Below are 17,188 nucleotides of genomic sequence, written 5' to 3' on the forward strand. Positions count from 1 at the left end.
GTTCCTTTCTATATTTATTATTTACCCATACCCTACGTTGTCTTACTTCGAACATAAAGCGGGTGATTTCATTAAAAAAAGTGATCGAATATCTATGACAGACCAATTCGATGCTTAAAATGCCCGATGATACTGTGTTCTCGCCTAGAAACATTAAATATTCTTCAAATCATATTGCATTTATTTAGGAATAAAAAGAAATAGAAACATATAGTACAGTACGTTCGCAAAATAAAAGTCAAGCTATTTAAACGAAGGAACTCGCCCGACTGTGTGTTTTTCCCATATCCATGTTTCGGGAAACTTACTCCGTAGGATAGTTCCCAAAGTTTTATCTAGATGAAATAAAACATAACGCGCTTTTGAACTACGAAAGTTAAGCACCTATAATGGTTGTATTTATATAAAAGAAACGCCTATGCAGTAACGTCTCCCACGTTCAAGAAGGGAAGTAACTCCATTTAAGCTAGCTGTATACTCTTGAAAGAAATATTTACCAGCTCTACCCAGATCTATCAAATTATCATATTGCATTCCGGAAGGGTGACCCTTTAAAAGCACAAACTATACACATAATAAGGTTGTGTTTAATACAGATTCATGTAGCAAGATAAGACCGTTACAATCGTGATACAGCCGAACGTAAGTTTTCGGTTGCGGGTACATGCAATGCAATTTTAGTGTTCACTATCCATTTATACACGTAAACCACATCCTTTAACTATCATGCATGCTTCATTCACTCCAAAGCAGGGTAAAAGCCTACTTTAAAACTGGTTGGCGTTCCTAAAACCGCTTTCTATCTGGCTTCAGTGCGACTACATTAGACACTGTCGGTGGAGGTAACATACCACTATATATCGTGATAGCCGTCACAACACATAGTAATATGGGTAGTGCTTTTACATTGACCTAACGTGTATTACTTAAACACTAGACAGTGCCTATTTAAAATCAAACATACCTTTGCTTTCGATAGAAGCTGTAAAGAAATCAAAGCACAATTAAAAATGATATAGAGGATAATTATTAGCACTGTAAACATATTTGTATTTGTTTCATCCATGCATGTTGAATGTAATGTTTCATCAAAATACAGTGAACAATTATACCAACGGAGCTGTGCTGTATAACAAATAAAAGAAACATCTTATATTATGGCATATAAGTTCAATCTGGCCGGTAATAAAGCTGCAATCTCTAATTCTCTAGAAATGTGTTTACTCTTTCAAACTGATATACAGAACCGATTTTACTTAACAATTAAATCGACCAATCAATGAAAAACATTTTTTCTTGTTTATTACGTAATGATTGGGAAGTGTCGGATAAATCGGAGCATGTTCCATTCGTTCAACCGACTTTTGCAAACGTACGTGTTGTAATTACTTCGCAGGGTCATACGAAAGAAACTTAAGCTAATACATATTGAATACAAACAAAATTGTAAATCTTTATATCAATACTTACAAGACAGTTTTGGAGCTGAAATAGATAATCAATATAATGAGCAAGTCTTGCTCTTTTCTTACACTAGAATTTCGGAATGTAACATTAATTCTAAGGTCAAACTCTCAAAACCATTGTGTTAAACTTTTTCGCAAATCATATGGCAAAATTATTTTAAAAGACTGTAGGTTACACTCACAACAAATAATACATGAAATTGTTAACTATAACCCCATAATGTATGCCCCACCGATACATTCAACAATCTAAGTCTAAGAGTGAAAATGAAATGTCATCGGTATTTATGTAAGGCACTTATTCATTATACTTTAAACGACATTTCAAAGATTGTATCTCTACCGCGAAACATACGTTTTCAAACAATAAAATAGGAAAATTGATTTAACCCTATCAAATAGGCATGATATTAAACCATAAGTTCATGCATTTTTTCTAAAGAATAAATATATCGTAAATACCTTAATCAAAACCACATACAATAACAAAATATGTGTAGCTGTTTGCAAATATCAAAGCGATTACCTAGATTTTTTTCAAATTAATGCATAATGTTATCGTATGCCTATATGTTAAAAGAAGATGAAATAAAAGCTCGTCCTTGAAATAGATGCGCGCAAGAGATACTGAAAAACATAGTTGCTACAGGAATTTATTTTAAAATTAATAGATCTTGTCTTATAATGCTATAATAATCTGTGATTGTTGATATATGATTGTATTTCAAATCCCTTGAAACAATTAAATGGCGTTATATGCATTTGCAATGGTTTTAAATATGTCTTATGCAGAATGAAGGCAATGGATATATTGAAAACTTTAGCCCATTTGTCAAACATGAAATTATGAACTCTGTTCATAGGAATATTGTCTTAAAATGGACGAGAGAAGCAAACGTAAAACGTAAAACAATGAATAGAATTAATACAAAATGTGCCATAATATCTGATCTACTTAACCCACAGTTAATGCCTCTTGTTTGTATGTATTTTAGTGTGATAGTGAGTGTCTTTCGTTTGGTGTTTGTTGTATTGTGACAATGTTTGTTTTTTGTTTGGTAAAATTATATTGTAGTAGACAGTAGAATTGTTAGTAGGTTTGTTTTAATTTTCTTGAAATGTGGTTTCTTTTTTAACCTTTATATGCAGATCATATTTTACCCAACAATTAGTTCGATGTGGTCAGCGATGAAAAGGAAATTTCCTGATTATAACATTAATATAAGTATAAATATAGTACAGGCCGTTTTGGAGGCTATCCATAAAAAGGGAAACTGATAATTTATTCTGTATTAGCTATAGGTGCCTGATTTTCTAAAGCTATTTTTATTATTGTCGTTAATTGCAATTTTTTGTGTATAGAATATGGCAAACTGAACCTCGGAAAGCGTATTTCAAGCCGATTCCGGCATACCTAAATGGGTAATAAGACACACTGATATAAGCATTTGGGAATTGTCTCCGATTAGAGTTCTCCATTTTCACTTGTTTCTAACCAAACGAGGCTCGAGTTATGTTAAAATGTACATTGAATCAATTAGTGGTTCGTTTTCATTGCCAGTCAAAACAAAATGTAAAGAAAAAAAAACAACAAGAGTGAAGTCAATTGGCATATGTCAACAAATGTAACGTTTATAAAAAAAAAAAAAAGTATATAATGTTATTATTTCTCTGCAACTATAACCACTCACAACCTTAAGCTAAAATTACACATTAACATATGAACGTCTTGGCTAAAGAACTTTACATTTATATTGTTTTCTACTTTAAATACCAGACAAAACAAAAATTTGATATATATCTTAGTTTTGTGTCAGTATCTTTTTTTAACAAAATGTTCGAATTTAACACTTATGTAGGAAAAATTGTTTACTTACGGGCAGACGAATCTAAAACAAAACAAGCCAAATGTAATGATAGTTTGCAATAATGGGTATTTTTCGTTTAAAGTGAGATTATTTGTTCTGAGATATGCATAACAAATGAAATACACAGAATTACCTGACATTTGCATGATGCGTAGCTAACTTTACAGACACATTTTCTAAATAACAACATAAATCAAACATAATTACATAAAACCTTCTGTTTAAATTAATTTGTCGATGGTAAAAGAAATACAAAATAATGGAAAATGGTATTTTATTGGTATAAATATTTAAACGACAGTATGAGCCATAATGCCCGTAAATGTAATCCGGATAATATAATAACTAAATAAGTATTTTTTTTTCTGTAATGATTAATGTTCAACCAGAAAGGATTAATTAATGTCGAAGACAATGGATCGTATGAAGGATACAAGGAGGAGGATATAATTTTAAAGAAAGGTGCAGAAAACACGGTATTTCTACCTTATAAGACAATAGTCGATCACAGTTAATCTTTTAGAACTCATCAATCACATAATAATATTGCGTTTTCAGGAATAAAATACATCAATAAAATCCTGTTAACCGAAATTTGCAATCCTTTGCGCTGTAATTACTTCGCAGGACAATACGAAAGAAGCTTAAGTTAATAGATATAATGTTAAAAATACCTGCTGTGTTCATTTGTAAAACTTTATATTTATACTTACAAGACAAAGGTGTAACTGTAAAAGATATAATATAGATCAATATAATCATAATAATCAAGTGAAATTGTCTCGAATGACTCTATGTACGTTTATAAATATAATTGACAATTACGAATTAATCATTTTATAGTAAATCAACACCACAACCTATCCCTGAAATCCCTTAGGTAACAACATAATGTATACCCCCACCGTTGAATCCACAGTCAATTTCTAAAAGTTCTAGTGGCCTGGCGTCGATATTTATGTAAGGCACTAGTTCATTAGACTTCAAAAGACAAATAATATATTTCTTCAATGAATTATAAGTCTTCATTCTATAAAATAGGGAAAAGTTAGTTAAACCTATCAGGTAGGCAAAATGTTAAATCATCTCTACATGTTGTTGTTGATGTTTTTCTAGCGAAAACATCTTGTTTTTAAATATTCAATAAATCTAAAATAATATGATCAATAGCATTTAAAATAAAAAAAAACAACAACATGTGTTACTGTTTGCAAATGCCAAAATACCTTCGTAGTATTTTTCAAATTATTGCATTATGTTATCGTATTCATATATGTAAAAAGAAGATAAAAATGGTTCGTCTTTGAAAATGATGATGCATGAGATAACAAATTATCCGCTACAAAAATATATTTATTTTAAGATCAATAGATCCTTTAATATCTTGCTCTTAGAATGTGTGCCTATTGATTATACGATACATTTGCGTTGCATTTAGTGTGTGATGTGTTGTGACTTGTTGTCTCTCGTTTGATGTGTGTTGTATTGTGACTGTGAATGTCACTCGTTTGATGTGTGTTGAATTGTGACTGTGGTTGTCTCTCGTTTGGTGTGTGTTGAATTGCGACTGTGGTTGTCTCTCGTTTGGTGTGGTGTGTTGCATTGTGGATGTGGTTGTCTCTTGTTTGATGTGTATTGCAGTATGATTGTGGTTGTCTCTCTTTTGGTGTGTGATGTATTGTGACTGTGTTCGTCTCTCGGATAGTGTGCGTTGCATTGTGACTGTGAATGTCTCTCGTTTGATGTGTGTTGTATTGTGACTGTGAATGTCACTCGTTTGATGTGTGTTGCATTGTGACTGTGGTTGTCTCTCGTTTGGTGTGTGTTGCATTGTGACTGTGGTTGTCTCTCGTTTGGTGTGTGTTGCATTGTGACTGTGAATGTCTCTCGTTTGATGTGTGTTGTATTGTGACTGTGAATGTCACTCGTTTGATGTGTGTTGCATTGTGACTGTGGTTGTCTCTCGTTTGGTGTGTGTTGAATTGCGACTGTGAGTGTCTCTCGTTTGGTGTGTGATGCATTGTGAATGTAGTTGTCTCTCGTTTGGTGTGGTGTGTTGCATTGTGGATGTGGTTGTCTCTTGTTTGGTGTGTGTTGCATTGTGACTGTGGTTGGCTCTCGTTTGGTGTGTGTTGCATTGTGGATGTGGTTGTCTATTGTTTGATGTGTATTGCATTATGATTGTGGTTGTCTCTCGTTTGGTGTGTGATGTATTGTGACTGTGTTCGTCTCTCGGATAGTGTGCGTTGCATTGTGACTGTTGTTGTCTCTCGTTTGGTGTGTGTTGCATTGTGTATATGGTTGTATCTTGTTTGGTGTCTGTTACATAATGGATGTGGTTTTCTCTTGTTTGGTGTGTGTTGCATAGTGGATGTGGTTGTCTATTGTTTGGTGTGTGATGCATTGTGACTATAATTGTCTTTAGTTCGGTGCGTGTTGCATTGTGACAGTGATTGTATTTTCGTTCTGTGCGTGTTGCATTGTGACAGTTGCTGTCTCTCGTTTAGTGTTTAATGCATTGTGACTGTGGTTGTCTCTCATTTGGTGTTGGTTGTATTGTGATAGTGTGTTTCTCTCGTTTAGTGTATGTTGTTTTGTGACTGTGAGTGTTTCTCGTTTGGTGTTAGTTGTAGTTGTTTCGTGATTGTTGTATTGAGACTGTGCATGTCTCTGTTTTGAGTTGGTTTTGTTGTGACAGTAAAGGTTACTTCAACTGTTATATCTTAGTTCTTATAATTGTTTACTCCAGACAAGTTTTTTTATTAAAAGGTTATATGAAGTTCATATAGTTTATATAGTTTTGCAGCGGTAAATGGTAGAAAATAGAAAATGTAACGGATAGTGCTTCTTTTATACAAATATAACCTAGCAATATATAAGAGTGAATGTTATATAATCAAAACATTTTTTTCGTTCCTTTTTAAAAGTGCGCTATGTTGAAGGAAATATTACTTCAAAATATATAATGCAAGTTTACTTACCAGTTGCCGCTGTATAAGAAATAAAAACATAATTATTACTTTTTGGATTATATTCTTAATTTCATTAGTTTTACCCACTATTACAAATAATGCAATATTCAATCAGCAGCAGGCTTTATTGGCTGAATTTGTCTGCGAGGTCTATGAACAGATTATTAAACCGAAAAGTGTAATACACCTTGTATATACTATATAACATTTACTGCTATTCAGCTTAATCTCAAAATGTCAAACAAAATCAAGCGAATTTATTAAAGTGCATTTCATATAAATAATATATTAATGCTAATAGTATCGTCAAATATCATACCGGTCGGACGGGAAATGTTCTACAAACCGACCGACCATCCGATCAACCGACATTTGCAAACCTTTGTGCTATGATTATGTCGCAGGGCCATACAAAAGAAACTTAAGTTAATATATATTTAATGTACAAAGTGCCTGCTGTACTTTTTGTAAAACATTTTTTTCAATACTTACTAGGCCGAAATTGAGCTGAAAAAGATAATGAATATAATAAGCATTTTTTGTCTTATTCTTGTACTCTGGAATGTAACATTTTTTTAAGGTCAACCCTTTTAATTCATCGTGTGTTCACACTCTTTTAAACATAACATATTCATTGTCATTTCATATGTTAACATTAATTTCAATGTGTCTATGTATCATTTTAAAAATAATTGACGATGTCGATGTATTTGTTTTATAGTTTAACCACAAAAACTACAAACGATACATATTAACAGTAAGTAAACACCCACTAATGTATTCTCCAACCGATACATCAACAAGTCTTAGTGTAAAGTCAGAGTTGTCTGCAATTATTATTTATGTAAGGCAATGATGCATTTGATTTTGAATGACATTTTAATTATTATATCTCTACCACGAAAATATGTTTTCAGACTATAAAACAGAAATATTTGATGACTTAAGTTTAGGAGATAGGCATGATGTTCGACCATATTTCCATGTTGTTATTTTCTAGCGAACATTTGTTGTTATTAAAGAATAAATCAACCATAAATTCTTCGATTAAAAGCTGTTTGCAAATATCAAAAATTGTTCTATTATTTTTCAAAGAAATGCACGATGTTATCGTTTGCTGATATTAAAAGAGAATATTAAATAACAGCTCATCCTTGAATAATTGCATACAAGAGATAATGAGAAAACATCCATTCTAATGTATACTTGTTTTAAGAAAACAATAGAAAATTAGATGTATGTTGCATTGTGACTGTAAGTGTCTCTCGTTTTGTTTTTGTTGCATTGTGGTTGTGGTTGTCTCTCTTTTGGTGAGTGTTGCATTGTGACTGTGGTCGTCTCTCCTTTAGTGTGTGATGCATTGTTACTGTGGTTGTCTCTCGTTTGGTGTGTGATGCATTCTGACTGTGGTTGTCTCTCATTTGGTGTATGTTGCATTGTGACTGTAAGTGTCTCTCGTATTGTATTTGTTGCATTGCGATTGTGGTTGTCTCTCTTTTGGTGAGTGTTGCATTGTGACTGTGGTTGTCTTCCTTTTTAGTGTGTGTTTCATTGTGACAGTGGTTGTCTCTCGTTTAGTGTGTGTTGCATTGTGACTGTGGTTGTCTCTCTTTAAGTGTGTGTTGCATTGTGACTTTGGTTGTCTCTCGTTTAGTGTGTGTTGCATTGTGACTGTGGTTGTCTCTCGTTTGATGTGTGTTACATTGTGACTGTGGTTGTCTCACGTTTAGTGTGTTGCATTGTGACTGTGGTTGTGTCTCGTTTTGTGTCCGTTGCATAGTAATTGAGGTTGTCTCTCGTTTGATGTGTGTTGCATTGTGGGTTTGGTTGTCTCTCGTTTTGTGTGTGTTGCATTGTTACAGTGGTTGTCTCTCGTTTTGTGTGTGCTGCATTGTAACTGTGGTTGTTTCTCGTTTGGTGTGTGTTGCATTGTGACTGTGGTTGTCTCTCGTGTTGTGTGTATTGCATTGTGACAGTGGTTGTCTCTCGTTTTGTGTGTATTGCATTGTGACTGTGGTTATCTCTCGTTTAGTGTGTGTTAAATTTCGGCAGTTGTTGTCTCTCGTTTGGTGTGTGTTGCATTGTGACAGTGGTTTTCTCTCGTTTTGTATGTGATGCATTGTGAGAGTGGTTGTGTCTCGTTTGGTGTCTGTTGCATTGTGACTGTGGTTGTCTCTCATTTTGTGTGTGTTGCATTGTGACTGTGGTTGTCTCTCGTTTTGTGTGTGTTGCATTGTGACAGTGGTTGTCTTTCGTTTTGTGTGTGATGCATTGTGACAGTGGTATTCTCTCGTTTTATGTGTGTTGCATTGTGACAGTGGTTGTCTCTCGTTTAGTGTGTGATTCATTGTGACTGTGGTTGTCTCTCATTTGTTGTTATTTGTAATGTGACTGTGGTTGTCTCTCGTTTTGTGTTGGTTGTATTATGACAGTGTTTGTCTCTCGTTTGGTGTATGTTGTTTTGTGACTGTGAGTGTATCTTGTTTGGTGTTAGTTGTAGTTGTTTCGTGATTGTTGTATTGGGACTGTGCATGTCTCTGTTTTGAGTTTGTTGTGTTGTTATAGTAAATGTTACTTGAACTGTTATATCTTAGTTCTTATAATTGTTTATTCCATACAAGGTTATTTTTTATTAAAAGGTTATATGAAGTTCATATATATTATATAGTTTTGCAGCGGAAAATGGTAGAAAATAGAAAATGTAACGGATAGTGCTTCTTTAAACAAATATAACCTAGCAAAATATAAGAGTGAATGTTATATAATCAAAACATTTTTTGTTCATTTCTTTTTCAAAGTGTGCTGTGTTAAAGGCAATATAACTTCAAAATATATAATGCAAGTTTAATTACCGGTTGCCGCTGTATAAAAAAAATAAAAAATATATTATTATTTAATGGATAATATTCTTAATTTCATTAATTTTACCCACTATTACAAATAATGCAATATTCAACCAGCAGCAGGTTTTATTGGCTGAATTTGTTTGCGTGGTATATAAACATATTATTAAACCGAAATTTTATTTCACCTTGTTTATATTATATAACATTTACTGCTATTCAGCTGAATCTCAAAATGCCAAACAAAATCAAGAGAATTTATTAAAGTGCATTTCATATAAATAATATATTAATGCAAATATCATCGTCAAATACCATACCGGTCGGACGGGAAATGTTCTACAAACCGACCGACCATCCGATCAACCGACATTTGCAAACCTTTGTGCTATGATTATGTCGCCGGGCTATACGAAAGAAACTTAAGCTAATATATATTTAATGTACAAAGTGCCTGCTGTACTTTTTGTAAAGCATATTATTAATACTTACTAGGCCACATTTGAACTGAAAAATATAAAAAAATATAATAAGCATTTTTTCTTACTTTTGTTCTTTCGAATGTAACATTTTTTAAGGTTAAACCATCTAATAAATTGTGTGTTCACACTCTTTTAAACATAACATATTTATTGTCATTTCATTAATGTGTATTTGTATCATTTTGAAAATAATTGACGATGTCGATGTATTTGTTTTATAGGTAAACCACAAAAACTACAAACAAAACATACTATTGGTAAGTAAACCCACAATAATATATTCTCCAACCGATATATCAACAAGTGTAAGTCTAAAGTCAGAGTTGTCTACCATTACTATTTATGTAAGGCAATAATGCATTCGACTTTGAACGACATTTAAATTATTATATCTCTACCATGATCCTATGTCTTCAAACTATAAAACAGAATCATATGATGACTTAAATTTAGGAGATAGGCATGATGTTCGACCATATGTCCATGTTGTTATTTTCTAGCGAATATTTGCTGTTATTAAAGAATAAATCAATCATTAATTCTTCGATTAAAAGCTGTTTGCAAATATCAAAAATTGTTCTATTATTTTTTTAAGAAATGCATGATGTTATCGTATGCTGATATTTAGAGAGAATATTAAATAACAGCTCATCCTTGAATAATTGCATACAAGAGAAAACATCCGCTACTATACTTGTTTTAAGAAAACAATAGTTACTTTGATATGTTGCTAAAAGAATGTGTGATTGTTGATAAACGATAAGATTGCTAGAATTATGTACATTTGTAATGGTTTTAAATATGTAGTATGCAAAGAGCATTTTAAATAAATAATATATTAATCTATCATATTCATATATCGGTTGGTCGGTTGCTAGAAAATTTCCCGTCTGACCGGTATGATAGTTGACGATAATATCTTAGAAGTGAAATGGCGTTGACTGTATTTGATCATATACATTTTGGGCCTAGGTGACAGTCAACATAGTTTGCAAGTTTAGACCCCAAAAAGTATTGGGGTCAATTACCGTTAACTACAACTCAATACTGAAATATAGTCGTCAAATATCATACCGGTCGGACGGGAAATGTTCTACCAATCGACTAACCGTCCGATCAACCGATGTTTGCAAACCTTGGGATGTTATTACTTTGCAAGGCCGTACGAAAGAAGCTTAAGCTAATATATACTTAATGTAAAAAGTGCCTGCTGTACATTTTGTTAAACTTTTTATGAATACATACATGGCGACAGGGTTGCTGAAAAAAAGATAATGTATATAATTAGCTTTTTTTTCTTATTCTAGTTCTCTGGAATTTAACATTTGTATTATGGTCAAACCTTCCAATTCATTGTGTGTTCATACTCTTTTAAACATAACATATTCATTGTCATTTCCTATGTTAACATAAGTTTGATTGTTTATATGTATAATTTTAAAAATAATTGACGATGTCGATGTATTTGTTTTTATAGTAAAACCACAAAAACTACAAACGATATATATATTATTGGTAAGTAAACACACAATAATGTTTTCTCCAACCGATATATCAACAAGTGTAAGTCTAAAGTCAAAGTTGTCTGTCATTATTTTATATGTAAGGCAATAATGTATTCGACTTTGAACGACATTTCAATCATATCTCTACCACGTAAATATGTTTTCAGACTATAAAACAGAAATATATGATGACTTAAATTTAGTAGAGAGGCATGATGTTCGACCATATTTCCATGTTGTTATTTTCTAGCGAATATTTGCTGTAATTAAATAATAAATCAATCATTAATTCTTCGATTAAAAGCTGTTTGCAAATAACAAAATCTATTTTAGTATTTTTTCAAAGAAATGCATGATGTTATCATATGCTGATATTTTGAGTAATTATGAAATAACATCACATCCGTGAATAGATGCATAAAAGAGATAATGAAGAAATATCTGCTACTAATGCATTCTTTAAAAAAACATTAATTACTTTGATATGTTTCTATAAGAATATGCGATATTTGTTGAACGATTAAAATCGACCAACATTGGAAAAATTGCTGGAATAATATACATTTGTAATGGTTACATACGTGCCTTAGGCAAACAGAAGCCATTACTGTTTTAAAAACGTATAATTATTCAGTTGTCTTCCAACAGTTTATCTGATCATTTGATATTATTGATATAGGAAATTGTAAAAAATAAATTAAATGTACTTACGCGTATAACCTAAAACATACGAAAACAATTAATTCAACAAATGGAAAATAAAATATGAACACAAGGAAAACAATTGATCATGTGATACCATTTTCTTCGGATTTAATGAAATTATTACGAATATCAAATGCAAGTTTAACTCGGATTTTCATTATGCTTCGAATTCAGGCATTTGAACAACATGTAAGACCGCAATAAACTTCACATCATAAACACCAAATGAAAATAATTCTCTCGCGGCTACAGCACTGAAGTATAGCCTTTGGTGCTCGTTCGGTGAAATGTATTAAGATCTTACGCTTAGGTAAAAAAATATACACCGTATAACATGTTTTGTGTTTCCCCTGTTTTTGGTGTTATTTTCCCAACATCATGAGAGTATAGCGACTGTGCGGTTAACCGAGCAGCTACCCAAAGCGACCTAGGTTCGGTTCCCGGCATTGGCCGCATATCGGTTTAGTTAGCGATCACATTGTTTTTTCTCAGTGTTCTCCGGTTTACCCCACAACACAAGACAACATTCTCGCGCAACGTCACGCCAACAACAGTGACATGGTAAAATTTTATATTACTGTAGTCATAAACATTACAACATGCAACTTAGGTTTAATGACTAATGATAATATAGTTTTGGAGTTATAAGCTCAACAAGTCCAGAAATGTCATGTATTTGCTTATTCAAGAACAAATAATCTTGTTTTACAAGGCGAAGCGGTAAACGTAACCCAATGTGAACAACTGCATCACATTTTTAACGCTGCACTAAAGTTCATGACTCTATATAATATAGTTGAGGAGTTTTGAGCGACACGTATTCAGAAATTACTATATTTGCTTATTTAAGGGCAATAATTCTGATTTTAGTAAGTGCATCGGGAAATGAACTCCCATGTGTACATCTTCAACACTTTACTAACACTTTCCTTAGGCAACAGCAAATTTTTGCAAATCTCTTGTTTGTTGAATGTTGTATTGTGACAGTGATTGTCTCTCGTTTGGTGTTTTAGTTCGATAAAAGAGCACAGTAAAGATTTTAGCACTCACCAATCACTTAATAATATTACGTTTTCAGGAATTAAATACACCAAAACAATCCTGTTATCAGTAATTAATAGTTTCCATAATTGCATAAATTAGTAAGAAGTTAAAGCATTCTTATGTAACGGGTGCAAATTAAGTTATGTGTATGTAACATTTAACTTTTGGTGAGCAAATTTGTAACGAGCTTTACCTCACTTCCGGCATCTTCCTTTTCGACAAAACATTTTTAAACAAAATTACAGCTTTAAATCTTTATAATATCCAACTGATTATACTTATTATAGTTACAATATTTTTACAAACATTACATCAGACAGAAGTCTTTAGCAACACACCCCTGACCCTGTGAGAAAGAGGTGGACCCTAGGTGGTCGAGAGGAGCTTATCCTCCGACGGGAAACCTACATATCAGCATTACCATTGAACTGTTAATCAATAGAAATAAATAGTGAACCATCATCAATTATCGTTTACCAAACCCCTACTCCGACAAGTCCCACTTACTCAAGACGTTTAATTTACATGTGATTGTATTGATTTTGAATAAGAGTATCGCTTTTAAGTATTAAACTGCACTATTGGTTACCACTTCAATGGATCGGTTCTTGTTTTATGCTGTCAACAATGTTTTAATATCATTGTTTCCTACGACCTCGACCTTTGATGCATGTCAATGACACCTTAACACTAGTATGTCGTGGTTGTTGAATGTTCTTAGGTTAATGTGATCACAAAGTTGCCAACTATGTTGACCGCCACATCGGCCCAAAAAGTATAAGGTAAAAGTTATGGAAACTCACGTCTGAAATATCATCGTAAATTATCATACCGGTCGGACGGGAAATGTTCTACCAAACGACAGACCATCCGGTCAACCGACATTTGCTAACCTTTGCGCTGTAATAACCTCGCAGGGCCATACGAAAGAAGCTTAAGCATATATATCTTTAATGAAACAAATACCTTCTGTATATTTTGTAAAACTATATATTTATACTTACGATCCAAAGGTGGAACTGAAAAAGATATTATGAGAATCATCATAATCATATGCCAATATTGTTTCGAATGACTCTATGTAGGTTTATAAATATAATCGACAATTACAAATTAATCAGTTCATAGTAAATCCACACTACAAACTATACATGAAATTCCTAAGATAACAACATAATGTATGCCTCCACCGATAAAGTCAATGTATAAGAGTTCGAGTGGTCTGGCGTCGGTATTTATGTAAGGCACTTATTCATTAGATTTCAAACGACATTTTAGGTTTTATATTTCCTCAATGAATTATATGTCTTCAGACTATAAAATAGGGAAAGTCTACTCAAACCTATCAGGTAGGAAAATGTTAAAATTATCACTACATGTTTCTGTTTTTCTAGCGAATCCATCCCGTTTTTTAACAATCAATAAATATTAAATATCATGATCAAAAGCACATTAAATGAAAAAGCTGTTGACAAATACCAAACACCACGTAGTATTTTTAAAATTAATGTATTATGTTATCATATTCTTATATATAAAAATAAGACAAAATAATAGGTCGTCATTGAAATGGATGCATGCAAGAGATAATAAAAAAACATTCGCTGCAAAGATATATTTATTTCAAAATCAATAGATCCTTTGATATTGTGCTCGAAGAATGTGTGCGTATTGATATACGATTATATTTGAAATACCTTGAAAATATTGACTGGTATTATATGCATATGTGCTGGTTTTAAATATGTATTATGCAAAAAGAAGGCAACGAATGTATTGAAAACAAGCATGTCAAATATGCAATTATGAACCCTGTTAATAGCAATAAAATAACAAAGGCCGAGAGAAGCAAACGTAAAACAATGAATACAATTAATACAAAATATGCCAAAATATGCCATAATATCTAAAATCGAACCATTTTTTCAATGAGCATTTACAATGTTATATGAGAAGTACAATGTGTTTCTCGTTTGGTGTGGTTTGTATTATGACAGTGAGTTTCTCTCGTTAGGTGTGTATTGCATTGTGACAGTGGTTGTCTCTCGTGTTTGTGTGTATTGCATTGTGAAAGTGGTTGTCTCTCGTGTTTGTGTGTGTTGCATTGTGAAAGTGGTTGTCTCTCGTGTTTGTGTGTATTGAATTGTGAAAGTGGTTGTCTCTCGTGTTTGTGTGTATTGCATTGTGAAAGTGGTTGTCTCTCGTGTTTGTGTGTATTGCATTGTGAAAGTGGTTGTCTCTCGTGTTTGTGTGTATTGCATTGTGAAAGTGGTTGTCTCTCGTGTTTGTGTGTATTGCATTGTGAAAGTTGTTGTCTCTCGTGTTTGTGTATATTGCATTGTGAAAGTGGTTGTCTCTCGTGTTTGTGTGTGTTGCATTGTGACAGTGGTTGTGTCTTGTGTTTGTGTGTATTGCATTGTGAAAGTGGTTGTCTCTCGTGTTTGTGTGTATTGCATTGTAAAAGTGGTTGTCTCTCGTGTTTGTGTGTATTGCATTGTGAAAGTGGTTGTCTCTTGTGTTTGTGTGTGTTGCATTGTGAAAGTGGTTGTCTCTCGTGTTTGTGTGTATTGCATTGTGAAAGTGGTTGTGTCTCGTTTGGTGTGAGTTGCATTGTGAAAGTGGTTGTCTCTCGTGTTTGTGTGTATTGCATTGTGAAAGTGGTTGTCTCTCGTGTTTGTGTGTATTGCATTGTGACAGTGGTTGTGTCTCGTTTGGTGTGTGTTGCATTGTGAAAGTGGTTGTCTCTCATGTTTGTGTGTATTGCATTGTGACACTGGTTGTGTCTCGTTAGGTGTGTATTGAATTGTGAAAGTGGTTGTCTCTCGTGTTTGTGTGTGTTGCATTGGGAAAGTGGTTGTCTCTCGTGTTTGTGTGATTTGCATTGTGAAAGTGGTTGTCTCTTGTGTTTGTGTGTATTGCATTGTGAAAGTGGTTGTCTCTCGTGTTTGTGTGTATTGCATTGTGAAAGTGGTTGTCTCTCGTGTTTGTGTGTATTGCATTGTGAAAGTGGTTGTCTCTTGTGTTTGTGTGTGTTGCATTGTGAAAGTGGTTGTCTCTCGTGTTTGTGTGTGTTGCATTGTGAAAGTGGTTGTCTCTCGTGTTTGTGTGTGTTGCATTGTGACAGTGGTTGTGTCTCGTGTTTGTGTGTATTGCATTGTGAAAGAGGTTGTCTCTCGTGTTTGTGTGAGTTGCATTGTGAAAGTGGTTGTGTCTCGTGTGTGTGTGTATTGCATTGTGAAAGTGGTTGTCTCTCGTGTTTGTGTGTGTTGCATTGTGAAAGTGGTTGTCTCTCGTGTTTGTTTGTATTGCATTGTGAATGTGGTTGTCTCTCGTGTTTGTGTGTGTTGCATTGTGAAAGTGGTTGTCTCTCGTGTTTGTGTGTATTGCATTGTGAAAGTGGTTGTCTCTTGTGTTTGTGTGTGTTGCATTGTGAAAGTGGTTGTCTCTCGTGTTTGTGTGTATTGCATTGTGACAGTGGTTTTGTCTCGTTTGGTGTGAGTTGCATTGTGAAAGTTTTTGTCTCTCGTGTTTGTGTGTATTGCATTGTGAAAGTGGTTGTCTCTCGTGTTTGTGTGTATTGCATTGTGACAGTGGTTGTGTCTCGTTTGGTGTGTGTTGCATTGTGACAGTGGTTGTCTCTCGTGTTTGTGTGTATTGCATTGTGACAGTGGTTGTGTCTCGTTAGGTGTGTATTGAATTGTGACAGTGGTAGTCTTTCGGGTTTGTGTGTGTTGCATTGTGAAAGTGGTTGTCTCTCGTGTTTGTGTGTGTTGCATTGTGAAAGTGGTTGTCTCTCGTGTTTGTGTGTGTTGCATTGTGAAACTGGTTGTCTCTCGTGTTTGTGTGTGTTGCATTGTGAAAGTGGTTGTCTCTCGTGTTTGTGTGTATTGCATTTTGACAGTGGTTGTGTCTCGTTAGGTGTGTATTGAATTGTGACAATGGTTGTCTCTCGTGTTTGTGTGTATTGCATTGTGAAAGTGGTTGTCTTTCGTGTTTGTGTGTGTTGCATTGTGAAAGTGGTTGTCTCTCGTGTTTGTGTGTATTGCATTGTGAAAGTGGTTGTCTCTCGTGTTTGTGTGTATTGCATTGTGAAAGTTGTTGTCTCTCGTGTTTGTGTGTGTTGCATTGTGAAAGTGGTTGTCTCTCGTTAGGTGTGTATTGAATTGTGAAAGTGGTTGTCTCTCGTGTTTGTGTGTATTGCATTGTGAAAGTTGTTGTCTCTCGTGTTTGTGTGTGTTGCATTGTGAAAGTGGTTGTCTCTCGTTAGGTGTGTATTGAATTGTGAAAGTGGTTGTCTCTCGTG

At 33.7% G+C, this 17,188-nt stretch overlaps 1 long non-coding RNA gene across 1 annotated transcript; it reads right to left on the reverse strand.

The window, feature by feature from the left end:
* Positions 1-47: 47 nt before the first annotated feature.
* On the reverse strand, positions 48-1,819 carry LOC128222613 (uncharacterized). Its single transcript, XR_008259178.1, has 3 exons — positions 1,471-1,819; positions 965-982; positions 48-335 (listed from the first exon to the last, which is right to left on the reverse strand). It is a non-coding gene; the product is annotated as an uncharacterized LOC128222613 (long non-coding RNA).
* Positions 1,820-17,188: the final 15,369 nt, after the last annotated feature.

The sequence above is a fragment of the Mya arenaria genome, chromosome 16 (genome assembly GCF_026914265.1).
Source record: "Mya arenaria isolate MELC-2E11 chromosome 16, ASM2691426v1".
Classification (NCBI taxonomy): Eukaryota; Metazoa; Mollusca; class Bivalvia; order Myida; family Myidae; genus Mya; species Mya arenaria.